Below are 27,216 nucleotides of genomic sequence, written 5' to 3'. Positions count from 1 at the left end.
AGCTTCCACCGCCGCAGCAACTGAATCCTCCCGACGTCGCACGCCGCATCGCTGCACAGTTTTCCCCGACGCACCTTTCGTATCGCCGCGATTCCGCAACCCCGATCGCCGACCCGCTTCCGCCGCCGCACCGACCCAATCGCCCCGACGCCGAACGCCGCATCGCTGAAGAGATTCCCCCAACGCACCGCTTGAATCGCTCCGACAGCGCAACCCCAGTCGCCGACCAGGTTCCGCCGCCGCACCGACTGAGTCCTCCACAACAGCCATCGACGGGCCGTGCTGAAGGCAGGGTCTCCTTGGATATCCCTGTTCTCGTCGACACAAAGGAGGTCAGTGCGTTGGTCGATACGGGCGCAGATTACTCTATCCTTAGCGGACGGCTTGCGACGGCCCTGAAAAAAGTGACGACACCCTGGGACGGCCCCGACATACGCACGGCAGGCGGACATCTTGTCGCACCACTCGGCATGTGTGCGGCCCGGGTTACGGTTCGAGGCTGCACATTCGTTGCCACTTTTCTCGTTCTCCGCGAATGTTCTCGCGATGTCATCCTTGGCATCGACTTTCTTCGCGAGCACGGTGCTATCATAGACCTGCCGAACCGCTTGGTGACGTTTTCTACCGCAATGGCCACAGAAGAACCTGCGCACCAGGGTTCTCGGTCCGCCCTGCGAGTCGCCGACGATAACGTTACGGTGCCACCACGTGCCAGCATTCTCGCTAGAGTTACCTGCGACGAGCCACATAGGGGACTCCGGGTTGTCGAGCCTAATGTCTCCCTCGTACTCACTAAGGGGGTTGCGGTGGCACGGGGCCTTGGATCCCTTCATGACGGTTGTACAGAGGTCCTTGTCACCAACTTCTGCAATGAGCATCGACATCTGTTCCGTGGCACAGCCATCGCTTACGTCGACCATGTTCAGGAAGTGGCCGAATGCTTTGCTTGTGCGGAGGACACACCTGGAGCTGACGCCGAAGCGGTCACCAACGTAGACATAAATCCAGGCCTTCCACCGACTGAAAAGAGGCAACTCCAGGACCTCTTGCGGGAGTTTGGTGCGTGTTTCACGTCGTCGTCTAAAGTGCGCCAAACGTCGATAGTTAAACACCGCATTATCACGCATGAAGGAGCCCGACCCATCCATCAGCAGCCCTATCGTGTGTCCCCTCGTGAGCGAGATGCTATTCAAACACAGGTCGAAGAGATGCTCACAGACGGCGTCATCCAACCGTCAAGCAGTCCGTGGTCGTCTCCTGTCGTCCTCGTGAAAAAGAAAGACGGGACACTACGGTTCTGCGTAGACTACAGGAAGCTGAACAGTGTGACCAAGAAAGATGTGTACCCGCTCCCGCGTATCGACGATTCCCTCGACCGACTTCGTCAAGCCAAGTACTTCTCTTCGGTCGACCTCAGAAGTGGTTATTGGCAGATAGAAGTTGATGAGAGGGACCGTGAGAAAACCGCCTTCATCACACCGGACGGGCTGTATGAATTTCGTGTCCTCCCATTCGGGCTCTGCTGTGCTCCTGCCACGTTCCAAAGAATGATGGACACCGTTCTCACCGGTTTTAAGTGGCAGACCTGTCTTGTTTATCTTGATGATGTCATCATTTTTTCCGCAACGTTCACGGAACATCTGCACCGCCTCAGGACTGTCCTCGAAGCCGTTCGATCCGCCAACCTCTCCCTCAAACCAGAAAAATGCCACTTTGAGTTCACCGAATTGAAGTTCCTCGGGCACGTCATTAGTGCTGACGGAATCCGCGCTGACCCAGAGAAGCTTGCTGCCGTTGCTGCCTTTCCGGTTCCCGCCCACAAAAAAGCAGTCCGACGCTTCCTGGGCCTGTGCTCCTACTATCGCCGCTTCATTAGAAACTTCGCCCAGCTCGCCAGCCCCCTGACACTCCTCACCCGTGATGACACGTCATTTTCCTGGGGCAACGAACAGCAGAGTGCCTTCGACGAGTTACGACGCCGACTCCAATCGCCGCCCATCCTGGCACATTTCGACGAAGATGCTGACACGGAGGTGCACACGGATGCGAGCAACGTCGGTCTTGGCGCTGTTCTAGTACAGCGGCAAAATGGCGTCGACAAAGTAATTGCCTACGCCAGCCGCGCACTGTCGCGCGCTGAGTTGAACTACTCTACTACGGAAAAAGAATGTTTGGCGGTAGTCTGGGCCGCCGCTAAGTTCCGCCCATACCTGTATGGTAGACCGTTTCGTATCGTCACCGACCACCACTCGCTGTGCTGGTTGAAAAATTTAAAGGACCCTTGCGGCCGCCTAGCACGTTGGGCATTACGCCTGCAGGAATTCGATTTCACCGTCACCTACAAGTCAGGCAGGAAGCACACCGACGCTGACAGCTTGTCCCGCGCTCCCGTCGAACCTCCTCCAGAAGGCACCACCGACGATGATAGCTTTCTTGGAGCGGTCAGCACGTCTGAGCTCGTTTCCAGACAGCGTGCCGACGCCGAGCTGGGTCTGCTCATCGAACATCTCGAAGGCGGGCGACCTGAAATACCACGATACCTAGCTCGTGGACTATCATCGTTCTGCCTGCGGAGAGGGGTGCTTTATAAAAAGAACTCTACTTCAAGTCCGACAACTTTCCTGCTCGTCATACCGTCCGATCTCCGGGATGAAGTCCTCCTTGCCTGCCATGATGAACCGACTTCCGGCCACCTTGGAGTTACACGGACCTTATCCCGAATCCGGAAGAAATATTACTGGCCCAACCTAACTTCAAGTGTCAAGCATTATGTCCGGACATGCCGGCAATGCCAGCGGCGGAAAAAACCCGCGCTCAAGCCTCCTGGACTGCTTCAGTGCATCGAGCCACCACAAATACCATTCGACAAAGTCGGCATGGACCTTCTGGGGCCATTTCCTCTCTCGTCGTCCGGCCACAAGTGGATATTATTCGCCACAGACTACTTGACCCGCTACGCTGAAACAAAGGCCCTTGCTCGAGGTACTGCCGCCGAAGTTGCCCACTTCTTTATGCACGACATCGTGCTTAGACACGGCGCCCCATCGGCCGTCATTACTGACCGAGGCAAGGCGTTTACAGCCCGACTTCTACGAGACGTCTTAACGCTTAGCCATACTGCGCATCGACCAACAACAGAGTATCATCCCCAAACCAATGGTCTAACGGAACGGCTCAACAAAACATTGGCGGACATGATCTCGATGTACGTCGACGTTGAACACAAAACCTGGGATGAGGTCTTGCCGTACGTCACCTTCGCATATAATACCGCGACGCAGGAAACCACCCAGTTCACCCCGTTCCGTCTCGTGTATGGCAGAGAGGTCCGCATGATGCTAGACGCCATGCTGCCGTATGGCGGCGCAGAGCTCCCCCCTGAAGCAGGCCACTTCGTGGAACAAGCAGAGCAGGCCCGTCAGCTGGCCCGCTTGCACATCAAGGACCAGCAATGCGCCGACGCCCGACACTATAACCTTCGGCACAGGGACGTGCACTACGAGCCGGGCGACCACGTGTGGGTGTGGACACCAGTGCGCCGCAAGGGATTGTGCGAAAAGCTCTTAAACAGGTATTTTGGCCCGTACAAGGTCCTGCGCCGCCTGAACAGCGTCAACTACGAAGTTGTCCCCCATGGAACTGTGGTCGTCGGCCCTCAGCGTCAACGGCCTGAAATCGTGCATGTAGTGCGCTTAAAGCCGTACTTTTCGCGTGACTGAGCGCTGTGTTCACGCTGTTTCGTACCTTTTCCCCTTACCCCACGTGTGAACTTGACTCCCCTGCATGTCATCTAGCGCGCACTGTATAGTTCACCTCACCCCCAGTCCTCCCCTCACTGTACATATCCCATTCCACATCGAGACGATGTTTGCTTTCGCGGGGGGGAATAATGCCACGCGCCTAACGCGCCGCGCGGCCTCCGCGCTGAGTCGAAGACGACGACGAAGCGGCGGTGGGCTCTCGTGGCGCGCTGTTCTGTTTTGGTGTCGTGGAAGCCGGGTCTATAATTAAAAGAAGGCTCCCAGTCTTGGGTTCTTGCCGACGCCTACCTTCGCGGCTCTTCTGGTCGTGACAATATTTATATTATTGTATTTCTATCCATCGTGTTCTGTCATTAACCTGTCAATTGTTGGAACTGTCTAGGATGTTCGACACAACGTATATGAAACGAGCAACGTCTTACTGAGTGGGGAAGTGCGTGGTGGTGGAGGGAACGCGGCTTCGTACTTATCTGTTTTTTTCAGCAGCGTCTCCTTCCGCGGACGCTGTTGTCGCTGCGGCGCGCGTCCTTCTTTGCTTTTCTTCTGACCTCTTCATTCTCCTCTATATTAATTAGGCTAATTGATTAATTAAGCAATTAACTAAACTCAGTCCAACTTAGTTGCAGCATCACTATACGATCCCTTTGATTGGTTGCATGGTTACTAGCCAAAGTACAATTGGCCCCATTTGAAATTCGCGCACTGTGACGTCACGAGCATTTCGACCATTTGAAAAGCGTGACATTGGGGGCGGAGCTGGTTACGAGGCCGACGCCGACGACGAAGCGAAACCCAGGAACGGACGCCAAAGAGCTGCGCTCTAAAACAAACAGTGGCCAGGAAACGCTTTCGCCTTGCAGCACTTTAGAGAGCCAAAGTGCCCGCTTAATTTTTTAAGTAGTGACGTCGAAACACGGACACGGCTGCCGACACGGCTGCTAACGACAGTATGAGGCTTTCGCCTTAATATCGTCGCCAGACGTGCCGACGACCCATTCCGGAGCCCTACACTACGGCACCTCTTCCTTTCTTCTCCGAGTCCCTCCTTATCCGTTCCCTTACGGCGCAGTTCAGGTGTCCACCGAGATGTGAGAACGATAATACGTTTTCCTTTCCACAAGAACCAATTTTCCAACTTTTCAAAACAACGAGCCTACAAAGCCTGACACATCTCTGGAACTGAGCTGAAATTTGGCATTAGGGAGTACTGTAATCTCCTCAGATTTTTATTCAAACTATTTTAGGTTAAAAGGTTCTCGCAGTTCTTAGAGCTAGACTAAAACACTATGCTTCTGTCAATGCTTTCAAGAAAATAAATAATTTTTCTGAGGCAGCTTGAAGTATAGTTTGGGCCCCAATGCGACCCCTTTCCGTAGCATCTAGATAGCAGTGTCGGGGTGTCATAGCCGCGATGAGCAATTTAGTGAAGGTTTTACCTCATCCTGGCGCCTGATGTCAGCACGATTGTAACAATCCCTTTCAAGGGAGGGCGTGCTCTGACTGTTTGCGTTTGTACACAATACTCTCTTTGTGTACGATGTCTTCGTTTGCATATTGTGTTGTGGCGACGTCGCTGTCTGGCCCGCACACAGCCGGCGAGAGCCATGTATCTAGCGCTGCAGAACCTTCGCCTCCTCTTGTGGCAATACCTGTCTGACAGATTCTAACTAGACGGAGAGAAGCGGTTTCTGCAGCGCTGGCATACAAGATTTTATGTGGTGCGCGATGGCAGAGTTGGCCTGCCAGGTCTGCTTTATTAGTGTATTGTTTGTTTCCACTTGTGCTATGATGTTTGTAGCAGGGGCGAGAGGTCTCACGCCGAGCTCTCCCCCCCACCCTCCTTTCCCCCCCTCTCCCCAGAAAGTTACAGTGTGATGTATAACCAACAAATAGTTTAGGGGGTTGAACCCCCCCGTTCTTTTCATTTGTTAGCTTTATCAATTACTGGGTGACGGGGGATACCTGGCCTGTGCATACCCATGTGCTTGTGTGAAGTGTTTTCGAATGTTCCTGTAACCGGAGGTTTTTACACGGTCTTTTGTTTCCATTCAGAACTGCTATGTCTCATTTGTTTCTGTAAGGTTTGGTGTTTAAATAAACTTCTCTTTGTGTATGCGATGTCTTACAGGGTCCTCTGCTGGATATGGTCAACAGCTTTGTGACGGACGGAGCCGGACCAGAGTGTTTTAGGGAGAGTCGAGTCGCGCTCATTGTGAAGCCCGTCGGGTGTCCATGTGACCCGCAGGCGTGGCGCCCGTTGAGCGCGATTCTGCCCTCGGTGGTCAGCCCTTCGCAAACGTGTAGCGTGCCGGGCCGTTCGGTGTTTTCCGCTCTCGCGCTTACTCGTGGCTTGTTCGTGTTCACCTCGAGAGCGGGGATCCCGGGTTGCTTTGTCTCGCTTGATCAGTCCAAGGCTCTTGACTGTATCGAGCACCGGTACCTGCTGGGTGTCCTCGAGGCCTTCGGCTTCTCCTCGGCCTTCGTAGCGAGAGTCGGGCTCCTTTACTCGGGGCTTACGGCCCGTCTGACAGTTAACGGAGCGATCAGCGTTCCTTTTTGAGTATCTAGAGGAATTAGGCAGGGCTGCCGCTTGTAGCCCACGTTTTTTGTGTTATGCTTAGACCACCCACTGCTACGCCGCATCGCCGGGAGCACGTCCGTGCGCGGTTTCCCACTGCCAGGCCACGGTCAGATTGAGGTCTCGGCATACGCCGACGATATGTCCCTGTTTCTGGGGGACGAGGACAGCTACGTAGCGTTTTTACGGATGTTTAAAGTGTACAGCGAGCTGTCCGGCGCCCTGCTGAACAGGGGCAAGAGTAGAGCGTTGCGCTTTGACGCATTTTCTTGAGACCTGTGGCGCGACGTACAGTGGGTTTCGGCCGTGAAAGTTCTGAGAGATTATTTCCTCGCGTCCGGTGAGCCTGCTCTCGAGACGTTGACACAGCTGAGAGAGACCGCCAATGGATGGATGGAAAAACTTTATTTTCGTCAGAGAGCATGTGTGGACGATTCCGTGTTAGATGGCCATCAACCCATGGCTGACGGCGACCTGGGTGGCCCACTCCACGGTCCTGGTCTGGACGACCGGGTCTGAGCTCGCCAACACGGCCTCCCACTGCTCGAGGGAAGGATCACGCATAATGTCCGCCGGTGGCGGTGCTATGCTACAGCTCCATAATATGTGGTCGTAGGTTGCCAATTCGTGACACCATTTGCACTCCGGCTGAATGTCCGGGTAGATTTTGCTCAACACGTATGGGTTGAGGAAACATCTAGTCTGCAATCGTCGCCAGACGCATTCCTGCGCCTTCACCAATTGCTTGTCCGAGGGTGGGTAAATCCTCCGCTCAAGTCTGAAATGGTTAGTAATGTCATGAAAGGATACCAGCCCATCTCTCGTGGACCTTCCCGGGACGTCCGGCTCACCTACTTGGCTGACGAAACCTCGAGCATTCCTGTGAGCCGTCGCGTTCCCAGGGTTCCCAGAGTGTGCAGGTACCCAGACAATTTCCGCCTCCGTAATCCCTCGCTCCGTGGCCCGATTCAGCAATCGAGCCGCTGTGACAGATATTCTGCCCCTCGCCAAATTTCGGACGGCTGTTTTTGAATAGCTGAAGATCAGGTCAGCATTACTACTAGTTATAGCTAGTGGTATCGCCGCTTCTTCTGCAGTTTCTGGGGAGCGGGTTTTGACTGATCCAGAGGCGATCAAGCGTCCCCGCCCGTCCACCACCGCAATTACAAATGCATCCTTGTCTCGGCGACATCTACATAGACTGCCCCGTTTTACTTTCCGTACTTAGCATGTAAAGCTTTGGCTCTTGCCTTCCTGCGGTCCTCGTGATGTATTGGATGCATGTTCTTGGGCAAAGGTTTTATGTACAAGCCCTTGTGCATTTCCCGCCTCATCTGAATTTTCGTGTCACCGGCTGGAACGTCAACTTCAATGCCGATCCTTTCCAATATGTCCCTTCCTGCTTTTGTTTTTGAAAGCCTACCGAGCTGCATAACCAAGTGCGCCTGCCGTAGTTCTTCTAGGGTGTTGTGCACCCCTAATCCCAGCAGCCTTTCGGTAGACGCATTCTGAGGCAACCCAAGGGCCGCTTTATACGCCTGTCTAATCATAGCCTCCACCTTTCCTTTTTCCTCCGCGTCCAAATTTAAATAAGGCGTCGCATACACTATTCTACTCAGCACAAACGCCTGCACTAGCTTAGACAAGTCTTTTTCCTTAACACCTCTCTTACGATTGGCGATTCTCCTGATTAGCCGCACGGTAGCATTGACCGTATTTTTAAGCCTTTGCAAGGATTCGCTATTCTTCCTGTTAGTCTGCAGATACATACCCAGGATCCTGATCGTTTGGACCTCAGCGACCGGTACTCCCCCCACTTTCACCTCTAAAGGTGGTGGCCGCATATAGTGCCTCGCATGTATCCCTCTTGGTTTATCCCTCAGCACAAAAAGCTCGGACTTTGGTTGAGAGCACGAGAGTCCTGCTTCCCCTGCTAGCTCCTCCACAATATCCACCGCCTGTTGTAGAGTTTCTTCCAATTGTGCGTCACTGCCTCTTGTTACCCATAAAGTATTGTCATCCGCATAAAATGTATGTTTAAGTCCCGATATCCTTTGCAGCCTGGGTGGTATCTTGATCAAGGCGAGATTAAATAGGAAGGGCGATAATGTCGACCCTTGCGGTGTCCCCCTGCCCCCCAATGGGAAGGGATCCGATTTCATTTCTCCGACTACAATCTCTGCAGTCCCACCCTCCAGAAACGATCTGATGTACCGGAATGTTCTACCCCCCGGTCCTATGTCCGATAGGTTCCTCAATATTGCCTCATGGGTAACATTGTCAAAGGCCTTAGTGAGGTCGAGCCCCAAGATAGCCTTGGTGCCCGTGCCGTACCCAGGATCAACTACGTCTTTTTTGAGCTATAACATGACGTCCTGCGTTGATAAATTAGCCCTGAAGCCTATCATTGTTTCAGGTACCAACTCATTGTCCTCTACATAACCCTGAAGCCTGTTCAGTACTACATGCTCGATCAATTTAGCCAAGCACGACGTTAGCGAGATGGGAAGCAGATTCTCAATGCAGAGCTTCTTCCCTGCTTTAGGAATAAATGTAATCCTAGCATGCTTCCACTCTGGCGGAATCTCCCCGGCCGCCCAATATTTATTCAGCAAATTCGTGAGTGCCCCCACTGACTTGAAATCCAGGTTCCTCAGCATTTTATTAGTAACCCCGTCCCGGACCCGCTGCTAACGTGGTACGAAGCTGGCCCATTGCAAACTCCACCTCCGCCACCCTAAAGTCAGCATCTAATTCAAGGTTTTCCTCTCCCGAGTAATCCGCCAAGCAACCGCCCGCCTCTTTGTTTATGTAACGACGTCGGAGTTCATGTATAAATTCCCCAATCGTGCCTTGATACCGATGCACTAACCTAGCCATTTGCCCCTTCTGCGCAGATTTGGTTGCCGCCGGGTCTAAAAGGTGCCTCAACAACTGCCATGTTTTTTTGCATCCGAATTGCCCATTCATCCGGTCACAAATCTGCCCCCACTGTTTGCACTGCAACACCAATGCGTAGGTTTCGATTTCTCGTTATAGCTTGGCCATCTTCCTACGGAGGACACCATTATGCCTTTGTTTCCTCCACCTCCGAAGGAGACTCGCATATGCTTCCCACATGTGTAGCAATCTAGAGTCAGTAGTAAAGCCCTCCTCCTCCGTCGGAACCTTTTCTGTGGTACTCTTCACGGCCTGCTTGAGTGTGTCAATCCAGGCTCCTAAGTCCTCGGTTTCCCCGTTCACTGTCATTCCTGTATTTCCGAAATCGGTCCCAGTCCGTCACTCGAGTTCCTTTCACCGTGTCTTTGTGCTTAGCAGCACTAAATATCGTGGAAAGGATGTAGTGATCACTTCCCAGCGGCTGTCCCGTGTTTACCCACTTTGCATCCCTGGTACCATTCACAAATTTGAGGTCTGGAGAGGTGTCTATGCTCACGCTGTTGCCTATCCTGGTATGATCTAGCGCGTTGATCAAGATCGTCCATCGCAGGTCCTGGGCAACCTGCCAAAGCTTATTTCCCTTCGGGCTGGCTCGCATGTAGCCCCACTCCGGATGAGGCGCATTGAAATCTCCCACCACGATGAGTTGAGACCTAGCCGCTAGCCGTTGCGTCTTTATCAGGAGGTCTGGCAAGCCCACCCCCTTATCTTTTGGAAAAGAGTATACATTAAGAATACATAGACTCTTATCGTCCTTTCTTTTGGGAAAAATCTCCAGCAGGACGTAATCCTCCCTGCTGCTATATATGGCATGCTGAATCACAGTGGTGTTTCGATGGACTAGCACGGCAATGAAGACGCTCGATACGCCCCCTCGATCAATCTCTGGTGGTGTAAATGTCTTAAATCCCGGTAATTTCACCGAGCCGCCAGCCTCCTGCAAAGCTATAATGTCCGGCTTACTATCCAGATTTTGTATGTGCAACTGCAGGTTCCCCCGCTTGCGACGGAAGCCCTGCAGTTCCACTGCCAAACCTCAATTTGCTGGCGAGGGGCCATGGTGAGGCCCTAGGTTCACTAACATCGGCTCTTGACCGACTACGGGAGGCAATCTAACCTATAGCATAGTATTTAGCTGTTTAAACATGGCCATTACCTGGGTCTGTAAACCCCGCATGTCATTGGTGAAGGCGTCAAGACGCTCCTCAATGTTGCCTAGTCTAGCTTCGATCCTGTCGACCCGACCTTCCAACCTATCCTGTCTTTCTTCCAGTTTTCCTACTCTCTCCGCAAGGGTAAGCATGTCCCTCCCAAGACAAGTGACTTTAACTACTGGCTGCGGCGTGTCCGCCGCCGAAGTTACTGCTACTCTCTTTGCATGAGCTCCCTCATCATCATCATCATTTATTAGACCCTTAAAGGCCCCTGGGAGGGGGTATTACATAAGGGGGGGGGAGTAGTACATTCATCATGACTCACATTGGTGGGAAAGATGAGGTGGGCCACCTCATCTGCCGGAGGTGGCCTTTTGGCCGTGCCCCGATTCTCCACTTTCTCCACTTCCATAGCTGTGATTGACACGCCCCAAGGCATCGTTTATAGATCCTTTTCAGTTCCGCATCTCCTCGCCGCGCCAACACGGAGCATGCGGCCCGCCGCTGCGCCCGCCACGGCGGCGCTGCTGTCCAAGTTTGCGCCATGGAAGTGCGTCGTCTGCTATAGACGCGTACCGTTTCGCTGTCCTCCCGCACGGCGTTTAACCGAAGGCATTGCTCTCGCTTCGTGGCGTCATTATCTGCGCTTTGTAAGTTTAATGAGTTAAACTGCGTCTGCGTAGAAGCGGCCAGTGTTTTGTAAAAAGATGAGCATCAGTGATTTCGTTTCGTCTTGGGCAGAATAGTCGCTTTCGTGTGTCTGTAGAATGCGGCGTTTCCATCGCATTGCGCTTGAACGGTGACCTTACCCCTCTGTATCAATCCCATTGGTCGGGAGTAATTTTATGCGAAGCATATTACTAGAGGTACACTACAGCCCTTCGCCGTGGTTACGCGCCGTGCACACACTTGCAAAAGCACTCTGTGCGCTTGCGGGACTGCCGTACGGCATTCAACCTTGCGAAAGGCGTAGCCCATTCGGCTGGCGCCGCGAGGCTGACTGTCAGGTGGGGAGAGCGGACGAGACGCACGCGTTTCATCCATCTCCCAGGGCTCAGTGTGGCCATGATTCTCGGACGGGACTTTCTCCTGAAAACCGGGATCGTGGTGGACATTGCGAATGGCGGCTATCGCGACGGACCATTTTCCCAGCTTAAGCCGTTCATTAGCCCACCGGCGTCAGTATCTGCCTGCGCAGTGAAGGCGTTCGGAGAGTGCCACGCTCAGCGGGCAGGGCCACGCCCTTGTGTCGAGCGTTCCGTCGTTCAGCCTCCCCATTGGGACCGAGCGGCGCGGCACGACCAGGCACCACATCCGCTGGCCGCCAGTGCGGTAACATTGGATGACACACAGAAGGCTCGTTTGACAGCGCTATTGCGTCAGTACGATGAGCTCTTCACGGATCAACCTGGCTGTACCACTTTAGTGAGCCACAAGATCCACACTGGAGACGCGCTTCCTTTGAAGTGCAACCCTAGACCCGTCAGCCTTGCGAAAAGGCAGGTGATTGATGGGTTGCTGGATGAGATGCTGTCGGCGGACATTATCCGCCGCTCGTCCAGCGCCTGGGCGTCTCCGGTGGTGTTGGTGCCTAAGAAAGATGGCAGCCACCGTTTGTGTGTGGATTATCGCCGTCTAAATGCGCTGACTCGCAAGGATGCCTATCCGCTCCCGACGATCAGCTCAATCGTAGGAAACCTGGGCAGCGCGCGGTATTTTTCCACGCTAGATGCCTCCAAAGGTTACCTACAGGTCCAGATGGCTGACACTGACCGGTCTAAGACCGCGTTCACGTGCCACAGAGGGCTGTTCGAGTTCACTCGTATGCCCTTTGGTCTCTGCAATGGTCCTGCGACTTTTCAGAGGCTCATGGACCGCGTCCTGGGGGAAGCGAAATGGTCCCACGCCATGTGCTACCTGGACGATATCGTGATTTATTCACGAACCTTCGATGAACACTTAGGCCACATTGCCGACGTGCTCGAGAGGGTACGGGCTGCTGGGATGACTTTGAATCCTGCGAAAGCCCAAATAGCGCGGACCCGGGTTCAGTTACTAGGGTTCACGCTGGGCGAGGGCTCTATTGAGCCTGATGCGGAGAAACTTCGAGCCATACTCGAATTTCCCGCGCCCAAGGACGTACGCGGCCTCCGCCGCTTTCTGGGAATGGCCAATTTTTATCGGTCGTTCATCCCGTCCTGTGCCCGCGTGCAGGCACCCTTGACCAAGCTCTTGGGAAAGACTGCAGCGTGGCGATGGGGGCCCGAGCAAGAGCGATCCTTTCGCCTCCTGTCAAGTGCCATTGCCGAGACAGCGCAGCTCAGGCTACCCGACCTGACCAGACAGTTCGTAGTCCAGACTGACGCGAGCGATCTGGGTTTAGGAGCAGTTCTCCTACAGGAATTCGATGGCGTGCTGCAACCGCTGGCCTTTGCCAGCCGCTCCTTGCTGCCCTCGGAGAGGAATTATTCCGTGACCGAGAAGGAGTGCCTCGCCATCGTGTTTGCACTGCGCAAATTTGACGTCTACCTTGATAGAACGCAATTCGTGGTGCAGACAGACCACAGTGCGCTCAGCTGGCTGATGCGGCTCCGCGAGTCTGCGGGTCGGCTGGCGCGCTGGGCTCTCCTGATACAGCATTACGACTTTTCCGTGCAGTGTCGAAAGGGGAGCACAAATGTGGTAGCTGACGCGCTATCCCGTGCCCCACTCGCCAGCGGCGCCTTGACGCCTGTAGGCGGAGGGGGCGAAACAGCGGACGAGCCGCCGGGCGGCAAGGAGGGGGAACCCGCGAACGGGTTAACCCATTCCGCTAACCAGGCAAGCAGCGCTTCGCAAAGAGGACGAGAGGCGAAGCTCTTCGTGAGCGCCTCGGAGTTGCCGACGCGAACGAAAATTTTGGCTGCAAACCTGAGTGGGGACGAGACCACGCTCCCCTCTGGGATGACTGGAATCGTTTTCAGCCGTAAAGAGCTACTGAAAGCCCAGCAAAATGACCCCTTTTGTCGCGTAATGAGCGACGGTCTCAGGGAGACGGAGCGCCGTGACGCTACTTGTATTGTAGCGGGCGCAGGGGGGCAGAAGCCAGCGTGTGTCGCGGCGAACCCCGGGGATTCATATTTGCTGGACAATGACGGGCTCGTGCTGAAATACATAGCCACCGATGACGAGTCCATCGACCCGTTCTAGGTGGTTATCCCCAAAAGTCTGAGAGGCGCACTGTTGCGATTCTCTCATGACGAACCACTGGCCGGTCATCTGAGTGGCTCCAAAGTTTTTGCAAAACTGAGTCAATCGGTGACGTGGCCCGGCATGAAGCGTGACATTTTCCGCTATTGCCGTTCCTGCCATGTCTGTCAAGCGGTGAAGTCACGGGGCGGCAAGCCGCCTGGAATGATGAAACCAATTGACAGTGTGCGTCCGTGGCAGATGGCCACCTGCGATTTGATGGGGCCTTTCCCCAGGAGCAAGCAGGGGTTCATTTACCTGATGGTAGTCGCTGACCACTTTTCCAAATGGGTTGAGTTGTACCCCCTTCGGAAAGTGTCAGCACGAGCGGTGCTGGATAAACTCCAGGAAGTGTTCTGTCGGTTCGGCTTTCCGGAAAGACTGATCACGGACAATGCGTCCTATTTCACCGCTCGGGTGTTCGGTAACACGTGCCGTTCCCTCGGAATCGAGCACTACACCACTTCACCCTACCACCCCCAGTCCAATTTGACCGAGCGAATCAACCGAACGCTCAAGCCAATGCTTGCGGCCTTTGCCGAGTGTCAAAAGGATTGGGCAGACCATTTGAGCGAGTTCGCGTTCGCCATTCGAACAGCTGAGAATCGCTCAACTGGTTTCTCTCCCGCCTTCCTCAATTTCGGGAGGGAGCTGGCGAATCCGATGTCAAACGTCGTGCAGAGCCAGCTCGGGGATGAGCAGACGCGGGCAGACTGCTCTGCTTATGCGTCGACGCTTCGGGACCGGCTTGGTCGGGCTCTCAACAGAGCAAGGCAGAGTTTGGCGGCAGCGAGAGCCCAACAGAAGGCTCAATATGACCGCAAGCACCGCCGCCTGACTTTTCAGGTGGGTGACCTTGTCCTGAAGCGCAACCACGTTCTTAGCGATGCGAGCAAGGGGTTCTCAGCCTCGCTCGCTCCTAAGTGGCTTGGTCCGTACCGAGTGGTCAGAGTCTGGTCGCCACTCGCGTACCTGCTGGAGGATCCCCTTACGGGGAAAACCAGCCGTGCCCACATCGCAGACCTGAAGGCCTACGCGTCACGGTCTGACGAGCTTGCGCCGGTACCCATTGGTATCAAAGGCAAGCGCAAAGGCACAACTGGTGCTGCGGAACGCAAGCGTACGGAGCACCGGTACAATCTGAGGCGACGGTCACCGGTGTGATTAATGCCGGACGGCGGACTTTTCCGCAACCGAAGGCACGCAGCCTCAGCTAGCTGGCGAGCTTTCTCGTCAGGCCCTACCTAGGCGAAGCACGGTGTGTTATTTCTTTTTGTTTTTGCAGCATGCTCAGTTCCAGCCTTGTGTGTTTATCAGTTTATTTATTTTTTTTGTTTGAGTCAGTTTCTAGCCACTTTCGTTTCCCCGCTTGTACGTCTGTTTTCGTTCTAACGTACCGAGATGTACATAGGCAAACTTCAGCCCGCTTGTGCTTGCTCTTATCTGCTAGAAGGAATAGATTGGGTGTCGTTTGTACAGCGCGCCTTTTCTCATTTCCGGCCCGACTGTGGGTGGTTGGCTCGTTAAGGAGCCGTGTGTCGCGGTGCGCGAGTTTTGTGCGGCCCGTATGGAGGGGAAGTTGGCGGGGCGTTTGGGGCGATGGGGGGGCGGAAAGTGCACCCTTTGACCCTCGCCGCGGCGCCTCTGGACGCTTCTGATGGGGGGGGGGGGGGGTCGTTGTCGCCGACCAGCGTCCGCGCACTTGCGGGTGTATGCGTGGTTGTGGCTGTGACTGTGTGCGCGCGTAACCATGAGCCAAGGCGACGCCTGTGAGTTGTGCCGTTGTGTCCTTCTGCGTGAGCGCGAGGATGAGAAGGACCCCTCGCTGTGGACAAGGTTACACATCTGGACGCCGCCGAACGTCCTCGCCCGTTTCAGCCGGCGTTTCATGCTTCACATGAAGGCAGACGACAAGCGCGGGTTCGCACGCTTGAGAGGCAATATGGGTATAAAGAGGGCGTCTATTACGTGGACATCACAGGGCCGTCGCCCGCAGGATTCTTCACGGCTGCCGTAGTCCACCGGGGAATGAATGTCGATGGGCTATCTTTTCGGGCCCCAAATTCAACACGAGCGGAGGAAGTCGCAATAGCTCTCGCTGCCGCCGATCCAAAATCGAAAACGGTTATTACAGACTCTCGCCGGGCCTGTGAACATTATCTTGCAGGCGAAATATCACCTCTGGCCTCGCAAATTCTAAGACGCGCTCTCGCCGATCCAACTCGCACAAAAGTGATCTGGGCTCCTGGCCACCAGGGTCTACGAGGCAATGAGGCCGCTGATGCGGCCGCCCGAGCGCTCACACACCGGGCTCCTCATCCTAGCTCTCATGGCTCAGAAGCTCATAAACCGCTTCTGCGGTTCCGCGAAATCCTAATTTATTATTGCGACCGCCACCGTCTCTACCCGGCACCTGCCAAGGGGCTGAGTAAGGCGGAGGAGCGAACTCTGCGGCGCCTGCAGACAGGAACCCTTCTCTGTCCTGCAATAGCAAAACACTTCGATCCGAACACAGATGGGCGCTGCCCGCACTGTGGAGAGATCTGCGATATCTTTCACATGGTGTGGGCATGTACTCAGAATCCTCACCTTCCCCCCTCCCCCACCCCCACCCGAGAGGCATGGGAGACTGCCCTCCTCAACTGCTCCACACTGGAGTCCCAAAGGGCTCTGGTCAAGCGGGCGCGAGACGGGGCCTCGTCATGCGGTGTCCCGGACTAAGGATACCGACCATGCAGCAGGGTTATTTATTTTTTTTAACCCTCAAGCTCTCTTGATTAAAGTTTTTCACCACCACCATCGCCGCGGCGCCTCTGGACGCTTCTGATGGGGGGGGGGGGGGGGGGGGTCGTTGTCGCCGACCAGCGTCCGCGCACTTGCGGGTGTATGCGTGGTTGTGGCTGTGACTGTGTGCGCGCGTAACCATGAGCCAAGGCGACGCCTGTGAGTTGTGCCGTTGTGTCCTTCTGCGTGAGCGCGAGGATGAGAAGGACCCCTCGCTGTGGACAAGGTTACACATCTGGACGCCGCCGAACGTCCTCGCCCGTTTCAGCCGGCGTGAAAGGGGTGCACTAACTTTCTTGTGCCCGAACGTGATGTCGTGTCCAAGGGCGCGAGGTCAGTGCTCTGCCGCGGCCCCGTCGTCATCAACGCACCCTACATCAACGGAAAGAAGACCGCCATCAGTCGTCGGCCCTCCCAACCCGTTCAACTTGAAGCCTACGAGCGGTGAGTCGCCGACCGGCCCACTGGGCCGCGCCATCGAACTTTGAGGCTGACATCCACCTGTCACATAGTTGTACAGTTGAATTCACATCGCCTTGTGTATATAAATCTGCAAGCTGTTTTTATTTACTGAAGCGTATGCAAGTGTTGTTTGCCTTGTTTTTCCTTTGTTTTTTTTACATTGTTCTGGCTGGAACTGAAGTGTAGCTAGTTTTTTTGTGTATTCATTTCTTTATTTTGGAACTGAAGTGTAGCTTATTTTTTTGTGTATTGATTTCTTTATTTTGGCCGCGTGCTTTGCCGATGGGTAGGAGGGCATTTAAGGAGAGGGGGATGTGGGAATCTGGCTTTCCGCCGTCGCCTTTGCGCGGCTGTGCCGGCCGCCCGCGTTGTTTCTCCTCTTTCCCTTGCTCCCGCCTCAGGCGGTGGAGAGGCGGCTGGGTGACTAATCACTGTCATTTAGCCACAGCTCCGCCCCGGCTCCCCAAGGGCCTTTGCCATTGGCGCCTTTTGGCGGGAATTCGGGACCCCGCTTTGGGCGGCCGCGCGCCGCGCGACCGTCCGAGCGGGGCCCAGAGAGGGAGATCCCTCCGGGACAGCGAAAGGTGCGTACGTTACTGTTTGTCCCTGCCGGCCTTTGCCGCTCGGACCAGTGCTTACTCGAGCTCGCCCGCACGTGTCCTCTGACCTGCAGCGGCTCGAGCCTGTCCAGCGGGGTCCAGCGACCTCAGACAGGCGTACCTTGCGTTGAATGCCCACTCTCTCTCGCAACCGGCCCAACGGTCGACACGAGAGAGAGATCACAGCACTGCCGCGGGGACATTCTCCTGCAGCGGCGTGCTAGCGGCGCACATTGCTCGAGTCGCTTCGTGCGCGCAGCGGAGCCTTGCTCCTCGCGCGCCCCCGGGACGGGGTGACTATTGAGTGCGTGTGTACCTGCTGAAGGACGACGTGAGTAAACGTCTCTTTTGTGAACTTGGAGGCTTATTTCTTTGCGGCGAATCGCTCTCCTCCCAGCGGAGGTTGAGTGCACCGCATCGGTGTCCCAGTGTGCGTGTGGTGACGGCTGATCGGGGCCCTTGGCTCGCGCGAAGCTCGAACCCGCGGTGGGTGGTGGCCTGTGTCCACTTAGGAACCCACACGTCACACCACGTGACATACCACGTGACACGTGACGTCACGACAGAGGAAGACGGAGGTACACTACAGCCCTTCGCCGTGGTTACGCGCCGTGCACACCACGTGGTACAGTGACGTCACACCACGTGACATACCACGTGACACGTGACGTCACGACAGAGGAAGACGGAGGTACACTACAGCCCTTCGCCGTGGTTATGTTCCGTGCACACCACGTGGTACAGTGACGTCACACCACGTGACATACCACGTGACACATGACGTCACGACAGAGGAAGACGGAGGTACACTACAGCCCTTCGCCGGGGTTACACGCCGTGCACACCACGTGGTACAGTGACGTCACACCACGTGACATACCACGTGACACATGACGTCACGATAGAGGAAGACGGAGGTACACTACAGCCCTTCGCCGTGGTTACACGCCGTGCACACCACGTGATACAGTGACGTCACACCACGTGACATACCACGTGACACATGACGTCACGACAGAGGAAGATGAGGGTCCACCTCGCGCCGTCGCTGTGGTTGCACGCCGTGCAGACCACGTGGTACAGTGACGACACACCACGTAACATACCACGTGACACATGACGTCACGACAGATCGCCGTCACGCGCTGGGAGAGGGAGAACGATGCCATCGCACAGACACCGGAATGTCCTCGAGCGGCATTCCCGCGCATTTCGAACGCTCGCTCCACCGGGCAGGCGGACGCGGCTTCCGTGGCAATCCAGGCGCCCACCCAACGCGCGTCTCGGGGTTAGTCGGCGTTCCGCTGTAGCCATGCCGTTGTCTTCCCCCACGACGAAGGCTTCTAGTGGTTGTATTAAAATGACCAAGTATTCAACCAAGGAAAGCCATGTATTACCAAGCCTAGCCATCAATATGCTTCGTATCTGACCAGGGTTAACCAAGTTAAGCCTCAGCCATTTTTTACTCTTGCTTTAGAAATGCGAAATTGAGCAAGACAGGATTTAACAATAATTGAAGTTGCAAAGCCTGAACGTCTGCCCCGATTTTATTAAAGATTAGAAGAACCCCCCAGACTAGTCTCGAGAGGTTCCCTAAAGCGACTTAGTTTTCGAGGCTCATATAAGAGCTGCCCGACAGATATTATGCTGACATTTTTCTGCTGCCTCTGGTAGATACTTGTATAAGAAAAAAAATCCTACACACGTCTTTAGTACTTATAGAATAAAAAAAAACCACACACTCGTCTTTAGTGGAGTTGCATTAGCATATTATAGTTTATTAAAGCTCTCATACACTTTCAGGCATCTTCCTTTTCACTTCGTTCACCATTTACGCAAGCTTTGCTTTTTTACGTTGCCAGCGGCACGAATGAGCCTCTTCCTCAAAACGGGTGCTGCAAGCCACACCTTTTTCTTGGGTTTCAGTCCCTTCTTTTGAGGTCCTTCGTCATTTTCGCACATACAGACTCCTTTTTCTGACCACAGTCACAGCTCTGCACTGCTTGTGATATAGTTCCTTCCCTGCTAGAGGTGCAACCATGACAGGCTTGCATAGTTTGTACAACCTGCACAATTGCCTCTACGTCTTCTAACGAAGTGATTGCAAAATCCATGGGCAGCGTCGGCACCAGTTTTCCGCGGGCAGAAACAACATAACTCATGTCTTCGCGAATACGGCACTCTTGAGTACTGAATATACATCTGCCTCCAATAATGCATTGTAAAAAACAATCTGTGATCGGTGCCCATTTTCATCTTCTAGAGCTGCCGATCTCCACTGACGAGGTAACCTCAAAGAAGCGCTCTTCTCCACCAGCTCATTAACATGCAAGCAGCTGACTTGCACGGGCTCTGGTTGCTCTCGCTCGATATCGATATCTTCTGCAGCGTCGCTCTGCGTTGCCACTGCTTTTCTTGAGACGGTTGCTATCTTTTTCAGAGATTTTCGCCGTTTACGATTTGAGGATAAGTACAGCGGGAGATTAGGAAATATGGCAGGAATTGTATCACTCCTTAGAGACCATACACCGCGCTCGATTTCATTCACTTCTTCGTTTATTACATGCTTATATGACTTCACAATATCCCCTCTTGGAAATGGGCGTCGCACACTTTGCATGTTTTCCCCGACACCTTGTCTGCACGGGGTATCGCTCTCGACCATTTTGCAAGGAGAATTGGATCGGTCGGCGGAGAAAAGAAGTGCCTCTTCTCCGCGTTGCGCCGGTACCCGCTGGTACATCCCGGCCCGAAACACGTTGGCATTTGGTTGCCAGTCCTAGCACATTCTAAAGAAGATAAATGACGCACACCACCTACCCTCTGACAGCGAAAAAATCCAAAACCTGGCGTTCGAGAACATTCGGCAGCCCACGCTACTTGCAGGTTGGGCCCACACCGTGAGCGTCCGCACCCAACCACACACCGAAAGCTGCTGAAGCGTAGTGCACAAACACTCAACTCATAACGACAGGATCACTTGATAACAAGAAAACGCGACGCAAATGCGCACGACTACCGGAGCGTCAGCGACGTTGCTGCACCGCAGCGTGGCTAGGTAGCGTCGAGCGTGGCGCAAACTTCGACTGCAGCGCCATCTCAACGGCTGGGCGCAAATCGCGGCCGCTTCGGGAGGAGAAGTTTCGAAACTAAAAAAGCTTTATAAACGGTGTCCCAGGGTCCCCGCACGACCCCACTGCACTCAAGAGTTTATGTTCCGAAGGTCCGTAACACTGGCAGCACGGCCGGTGGCGATGGTCTGCACGGCCGGGTCCTCTGAGTGCAGAAGGGTCTCCCAGTTCTCCCAGGTCTTGAAGTTCTCTAGGACCCGCGGGGGAGGGTCCGCCGGGCAGAGGGAAATGATGTGGAGGGAAGAGGCGAAGGGTTCTGGGCATAGATTGCATGCCGGAGTGGGGAAGGAGGGATGATAGTGGGCTAGGTTAAGGGGTCAGTCTACTAAATTTTATCGACCATATTTTCTTTGCGGCAACCGATAGCTCTTTACTCAAATTACCGTTTAGCCAGCTGTGGTGCCAAGGAGTGCGGTAGAACATTTTAAAATAGAATTTAGTGATGTGGGAACACATCTGTATGAGATGGTAGTCTCATCTGGCAACCATCTGGATTTCCGCCGCGCGGCGACAAACATGGCGGCGCCCGTCGAAGCCGGACCTCTCGCTTCGGACTGAATTCTCGTTGTTGCTGCCTTTTTCAGTGCTTCACTGGCCATAAATGGGGCGCCTGTCTTTCGCTTCGTCTCATCTCGCCTATAAGAAAACATATAAGAGATAAATTTGCTTTATTTTAATAATTAGAGTGACGATTCTGCCGCTCCTAGGCATAAGTGGAGAGTCGGTTTGTTTACTGCAATGGTTCCCGTCCTGACGACCAGATGGCGCCACTATAGGCTGAGTTTATTTTTGCGTCTCTGCTAGCATACGCTGAACTAAAAGTGGGGATGTGCCTGCGCTTGCACATCCAGAACGATGGCAAAACACCACTACCCTCAAGAAACTCAAGCAGGTTGCAGGCGCGATATCGCACCTCATCCGCAGGGTTTCGGGACATCATAGAGGCATGAAGGAGCGCGACCTATGTCGCCTCATTCATGCCTTTGTCCTCAGCCGTGTACTGTACACTACCCCATACTTACAACTATCCAAACATGACATAAACGCTTTGGATGCTTTGATTCGCAAGGCATTCAAGGTAGCACTTCATCTTCCCCTCAACACACCCACAGACAGATTACTAGGCCTGGGCCTCCACAACACGATCGGGGAACTGGTGGAGGCCCACCGACAGGCCCAATACATCAGGCTCACAAAAACTTCCACAGGTCGGTATATCCTGGACTCCCTGGGAATCAAAATACCGGCCAACGACCCAACCCTTCTCGCCATCCCACGATCCCTTCACCGAGAGCTTCTCATCAGGCCGCTCCCGAGGAATATGCACCCGTCCCACCATGAGCAGCGCCGCAGAGCCCGTGCGAAGGCACTCCATCGAGCGTACGGCCCCCAGCCGGACGCCGTATGGGTGGACGCTGCCTGCACGGGTGATGAAGCGACAGCAGCTGCGGTGGACTCCTCTTCATCCACCCTCCTCACACTACCTCTCCCTCCAGATACGTCCCCAGAGGCTGCAGAGGAAGCCGCCATTGCACTTGCTATAACCCGCACGGAAGCCCGGTATATTTTAACTGACTCTAAAACTGCGATTCTAAATTTTGCTCGAGGCCGAGTTCATGTCCCTGCTTTTGGCATACTGGACTCGCCCGATGCACCCCCGCCCCGCCAAGTGGAGCTGATATGGGTGCCTGCGCACTCCGGGAATCCCGGAAACGAGGCCGCCAACCTTTTAGCCCGAGGTTCTTTAAACCGGGCTCAGGTGGCCTCGGATCGGGGATTCACGAAGGATCGCATGCACTCATTCAGTGAGCTGACCCAGGCATACAGAGCCTCTCGCCAGCTCTACCCCCCGCCCCACCCCTCCCTAGATAACAGACACGCAACACTCTGGCGCAGATTACAAACACATACTCTCCCCTCGCCCCTTACCCTAACCCACTATCATCCCTCCTTCCCCACTCCTGCTTGCGCCCTATGCCCAGAACCCTTCGCTTCTTCCCTCCACATCCTTTCCCTCTGCCCGGCGGACCCTCCCCCGCGGGACCTAGAGAACCTCAAGACCTGGGAGGCCTGGGAGACCCTGCTGCATTCGGAGGACCCGGCCGTGCAGACCATCGCCACCGGCCGTGCTGCCAGTGTTATGGACCTCAGGAACATAAACACTTGAGTGCAGTGGGGTCGTGCGGGGACCCTGGGGCGTGCCCCGAATTCCTTTGTAAATAAAGTTTTCTCTCTCTCTCTCTCTCTCTCCCCTGCGTTTTGCGTACGTGTTACTATAAACATTCATGTGATTTACAGAAAAAGCGAGCGGTACGCCTTCTACCGTTTACTAAAACAAAACGTGCGTTTCTCTGACATTGGGGCATACAAATGATACGTAGTATATTCACTTATGCTTCTACAAAACAAGACTACCACTTTCGTGAACAAAATGAACGTTTGGGGTCGCCACCTTGATTTTTTACGCGACTTTTAACGCCGAAATAAAATATAAATTCCTGCCTAAACCGGGCGCAGACCCCTCGTTATTGATGTTATAGGGTGCCAACTACCAGAATATGCCATTATTTATACACTCATCTCGGTGAGTAGACTGACCCTTTAAGGGGTGAAGGGAGAGTGTGTGTCTGTAGTCTGTGCCAGAGTGTTGCGTGTTTGTTATCTAGGGAGGGGTGGGGCGGGGGGCAGAGCTGGCGTAAGGCTCTGTACGCATGGGTCAGCTCACTGAATGAGTGCATGCGCTCTTTCGTGAATCCCCGATCAGAGGCCACCTGAGCCCGGTTTAAAGAACCTCGGGCTAAAAGGTTGGCAGCCTCGTTTCCGGGATTCCCGGAGTGCGCGGGCACCCATATCAGCTCCACTTGGCGGGCCGGGGGTGCATCGGGCGAGTCCAGTATGCCAAAAGCAGGGACATGGACTCGGCTTCGAGCAAAATTTAGAATTGCAGTTTTAGAACCACTTAAAATGTACCGGGCTTCCGTGCGGGTGATAGCAAGTGCAATGGCGGCTTCCTCTGCAGCTTCTGGGGAGGTGTCTGGAGGGAGAGGTTGTGTGAGGAGGCGGAAAAAGAGGAGTCCACCACAGCTGCTGTCGCTTCATCACCCGTGCAGGCAGCGTCCACCCATACGGCGTCCGGCTCGGGGCCGTACGCTCGATGGAGTGCCTTCGAACGGGCTCTGCGCCGCTGCTCATGGTGGGACAGGTGCATATTCCTCGGGAGCGACCTGATGAGGAGCTCTCGGTGAAGGGATCGTGGGATGCCGAGGAGGGTTGGGTCGTTGGCCGGTATTTTGATTCTGAGGGTGTCCAGGATATACCGACCTGTGGGGGTTTGTGGGAGCCTGATGTATTGGGCCTGTCGGTGGGCCTCCACCAGTTCCCCGATCGTATTGTGGAGGCTCAGGCCTAGTAATCTGTCTGTGGGTGTGTTGAGGGGAAGGTGAAGTGCTACCTTGAATGCCTTGCTAATCGAAGCATCCAAAGCGTTTATGTCATGTTTGGATAGTTGTAAGTATGGGGTAGTGTACAGCACACGGCTGAGGACAAAGGCATGAATGAGGGGACATAGGTCGCGCTCCTTCATGCCTCTATGACGTCCCAAAGCCCTGGATGAGGTGCGATATCGCGCCTACAACCTGCTTGAGTTTCTTGAGGGTGGTGGTGTTTTTGCCATCGTTCTGAATGTGCAGGCCCAATACACGGAGGGTGCCAACATCAGGTACCGGGTCACCATTCAGTTCAATATACGAGCCTCTAGAATTTCGCCTCCATCGAAATTCAGCCGCCGCGGCCGGGATTGAACCCGCGTCTTTCGGGTCAGCAGCCGAGCACCGTAACCACTGAGCCACCGCGGCGGGTCAATTAATACAACTGTCGAACTAATATTGTTGCCGCACATGACTAACCAGAAAAACAATGAACCTACAGAGATTGAAAGCACTAGGCTACTTCTGCTAATATACAATCAAACTAATATCGAACCAGATACGAGCCGCCGCGGTGGCTGAGTGGTTATGGTGCTCGGCTGCTGACCCTAAAGACGTGGGTTCGATCCCGGCCGCGGTGGTTGAATTTCTTTGGAGGAGAAATTCTAGAGGCCCGTGTACTGTGCGATGTCAGTGCACGTTAAAGAACCCCAGGTGGTCGAAATTTCCGGAGTCCTCCACTACGGCGTCTCTCATAGCCTTAGTCACTTTGGGACGTTAAACCCCATAAACTAATCAAACCGAACCAATAACGTGCCGACGACCCATTCCCGAGTCCAACACTACGGCACCTCTTCCTTGTCTCGGTCCCTCCTCTACACGTTTCCTTACGGCGCGGTTCAGGTGTCCACCAAGATGCGAGAAAGATACCGCATTTTCCTTTCCCCAAAAAGAAATTTTTCAAAAGGATGAGCCTACAGGGCCCGACACACCTACCGAGATGAGCTGAAATTTCGCATTAGGGAGTATCGTAATCGCCTTCGGCTTTACCTAAAGTGCACTAGGTTAAAAAGGTTCACGCAGTTCTCAGAGCCCGAATAGATCACTGCGCTTCTGCCAATGCTTTAGAGAAAATAAATAACTTTCCCGAGAGAGCGTGGAGTGCGGGTTGGTCCTTAATGTTGCCCCTTTCCGTGACATCTTGGTAACAGTCTCATGCAGTCATCGCCATTGTAAGCAATTTCAATAATGCACGCTGTTTCTGTTTCATAGCATGTTTGTACCGAGCGTCACTAGTCGCTGCCTTGTTGTTTTTGTCTTTGTGAGGGACTATGGTCCCTTTGTATGAATAATCAGTCCAATAAACTTCTCTTCGAGGATGCAGCGCTGGAACACGCGCTGCTTTGTTGTGCGGGGAGGCAGGCCGGGAGTGCCAGCCTTGCAGTATTAGCCTCCTTTCAGTGCCTTTTGATGTGTTAGTTCGTTCATTTCTTGTGTAAGGCCGCATGAACGGCGCCTTTGAGTGCTGCATCCCTTTTTTTGTTTTGTTTTTAGCATCTTTGCGTTGTTGTTAGCCTTTGCGTGCTACCCTGCATATTGTGTATAGGCCAGATATTGTGTATAGTGTATAGGCCAGATTTGTGTATCTGAAGTACGTATCTATGTCTTGCAGTTTTTATCAGTGCTTTTGTATCAACCCTTCCAAGTGGGGGGGGGGGGGGGGGGGGGGGCGCTCTGACGGTACACAATAAACTTCTCTTTGTGTGTTTGTTGAGACGCCAATGCGCTGTGTGCATTCGATTTACCGCTGCGCATTGCGCATGCACATTTGCACAGCGCAGGAGTCGGCTAACGCTGGGAACAAATTCACAGGGACGCTGTGTTCAATTGCGTATTGCCAATGCGGTGGCATTAATAACTGTTCATACCTTGCCGGAAATGACGCTGCTTCCAGTACGGCGACGTGACCGCCGGCCGAGTGTGATTTCTTTCCTCCAGCCAATGGGAGTGCTCCGATCTATTGACGCCACTTCCCTGCAGCCAGTGAGCGAACTTTATGGCTGACGATGCATTTCGCCCCATGGCGTGTCTAATGCCATCGCATTAATAATTACGAAACATTGGCGCTATATGGCGTGGCGCACTACGCTCAGCGAAAGCTGTGGCGCATCTGCGCGCTCTGTAAATTTTACAGTGAAAAACAATTGCCGACGATTACGTTACTTCCTAATGCGAAATTTGAGCGCAGCTCATCAGCTGTTCCATCTTTTCGATAGACGAGGCAAAGAATTCTGGCAAGACATGCACGTGCAATTACAGGCAACTTGTTATTTTTCACACATTTTCCTTCTTCAAGAAACAGTCCACTAACAGTTCCTGATTGTCATGAAGGAAGCTTTGTGAACGGGGAAATAGATATATGCTCGGCTTGCTGCCCCATTGCCTGGTTCTCAAAGAAGTGGTGTATGCAAGTATTTCGCGAGGTTATCCCGAAGGACTTCCACCGATTGCCTCGCTCGTGGTTCAGAAAGAACTGGTAGAGAATAAACTATTTATATAGGCAGGCGGCTCGCAGTGGCGAACGGCGGCGGCTATGCGCTTCGGCTTGGGCGTGCGGGAGAAATGGCGCCAGGAGCGCGCGCAGCTACAGCGGCACGCTGCCCCGGCTGTGGAGCTGGTTACGCAGGACAACGGCGACGCCGCGAAACGCAGGAACGGGCGCCAAAAAGCTGCGCTCGAAAAGAAAGTGTTTGCAGCCGATCCCTGCTGCGCTCGGAGGACCCGCCCGTGCAGACCATCGCCACCGGCCGTGCTGCCAGTGTTATGGACCTTAGGAACATAAACACTTGAGTGCAATGGGGTCGTGCAGGGACCCTGGGGCGTGCCCCAAATTCCTGTTGTAATAAAGTTTTTTCTCTCTCCCTCCCGCCTCGCGTTAAACTGAAACACACTCCCGCGCTGTGCATTTGACATTGTCGTCTTCATCAATTAATGCTACTGTTGAACTAATGTCGTTGCCAGACATCCCGACTACCCAGTAAAGGAAAAAAATGAGCCTACAGAGACTGAGAGCACTACTCAATCGCCGCAGCCTACCACGCCTGGTGTCAAACTTCAACACACTCCCGCGGTATGCATTGGACAGAGAGAGAGA

Source organism: Amblyomma mixtum, chromosome 1, assembly GCF_055824585.1.
Source record: "Amblyomma mixtum isolate Tamu chromosome 1, ASM5582458v1, whole genome shotgun sequence".
In the NCBI taxonomy this organism is placed as follows: Eukaryota; Metazoa; Arthropoda; class Arachnida; order Ixodida; family Ixodidae; genus Amblyomma; species Amblyomma mixtum.
The sequence above is the reverse complement of the archived record's forward strand: the minus strand, read 5'-3'. Positions refer to the sequence as shown.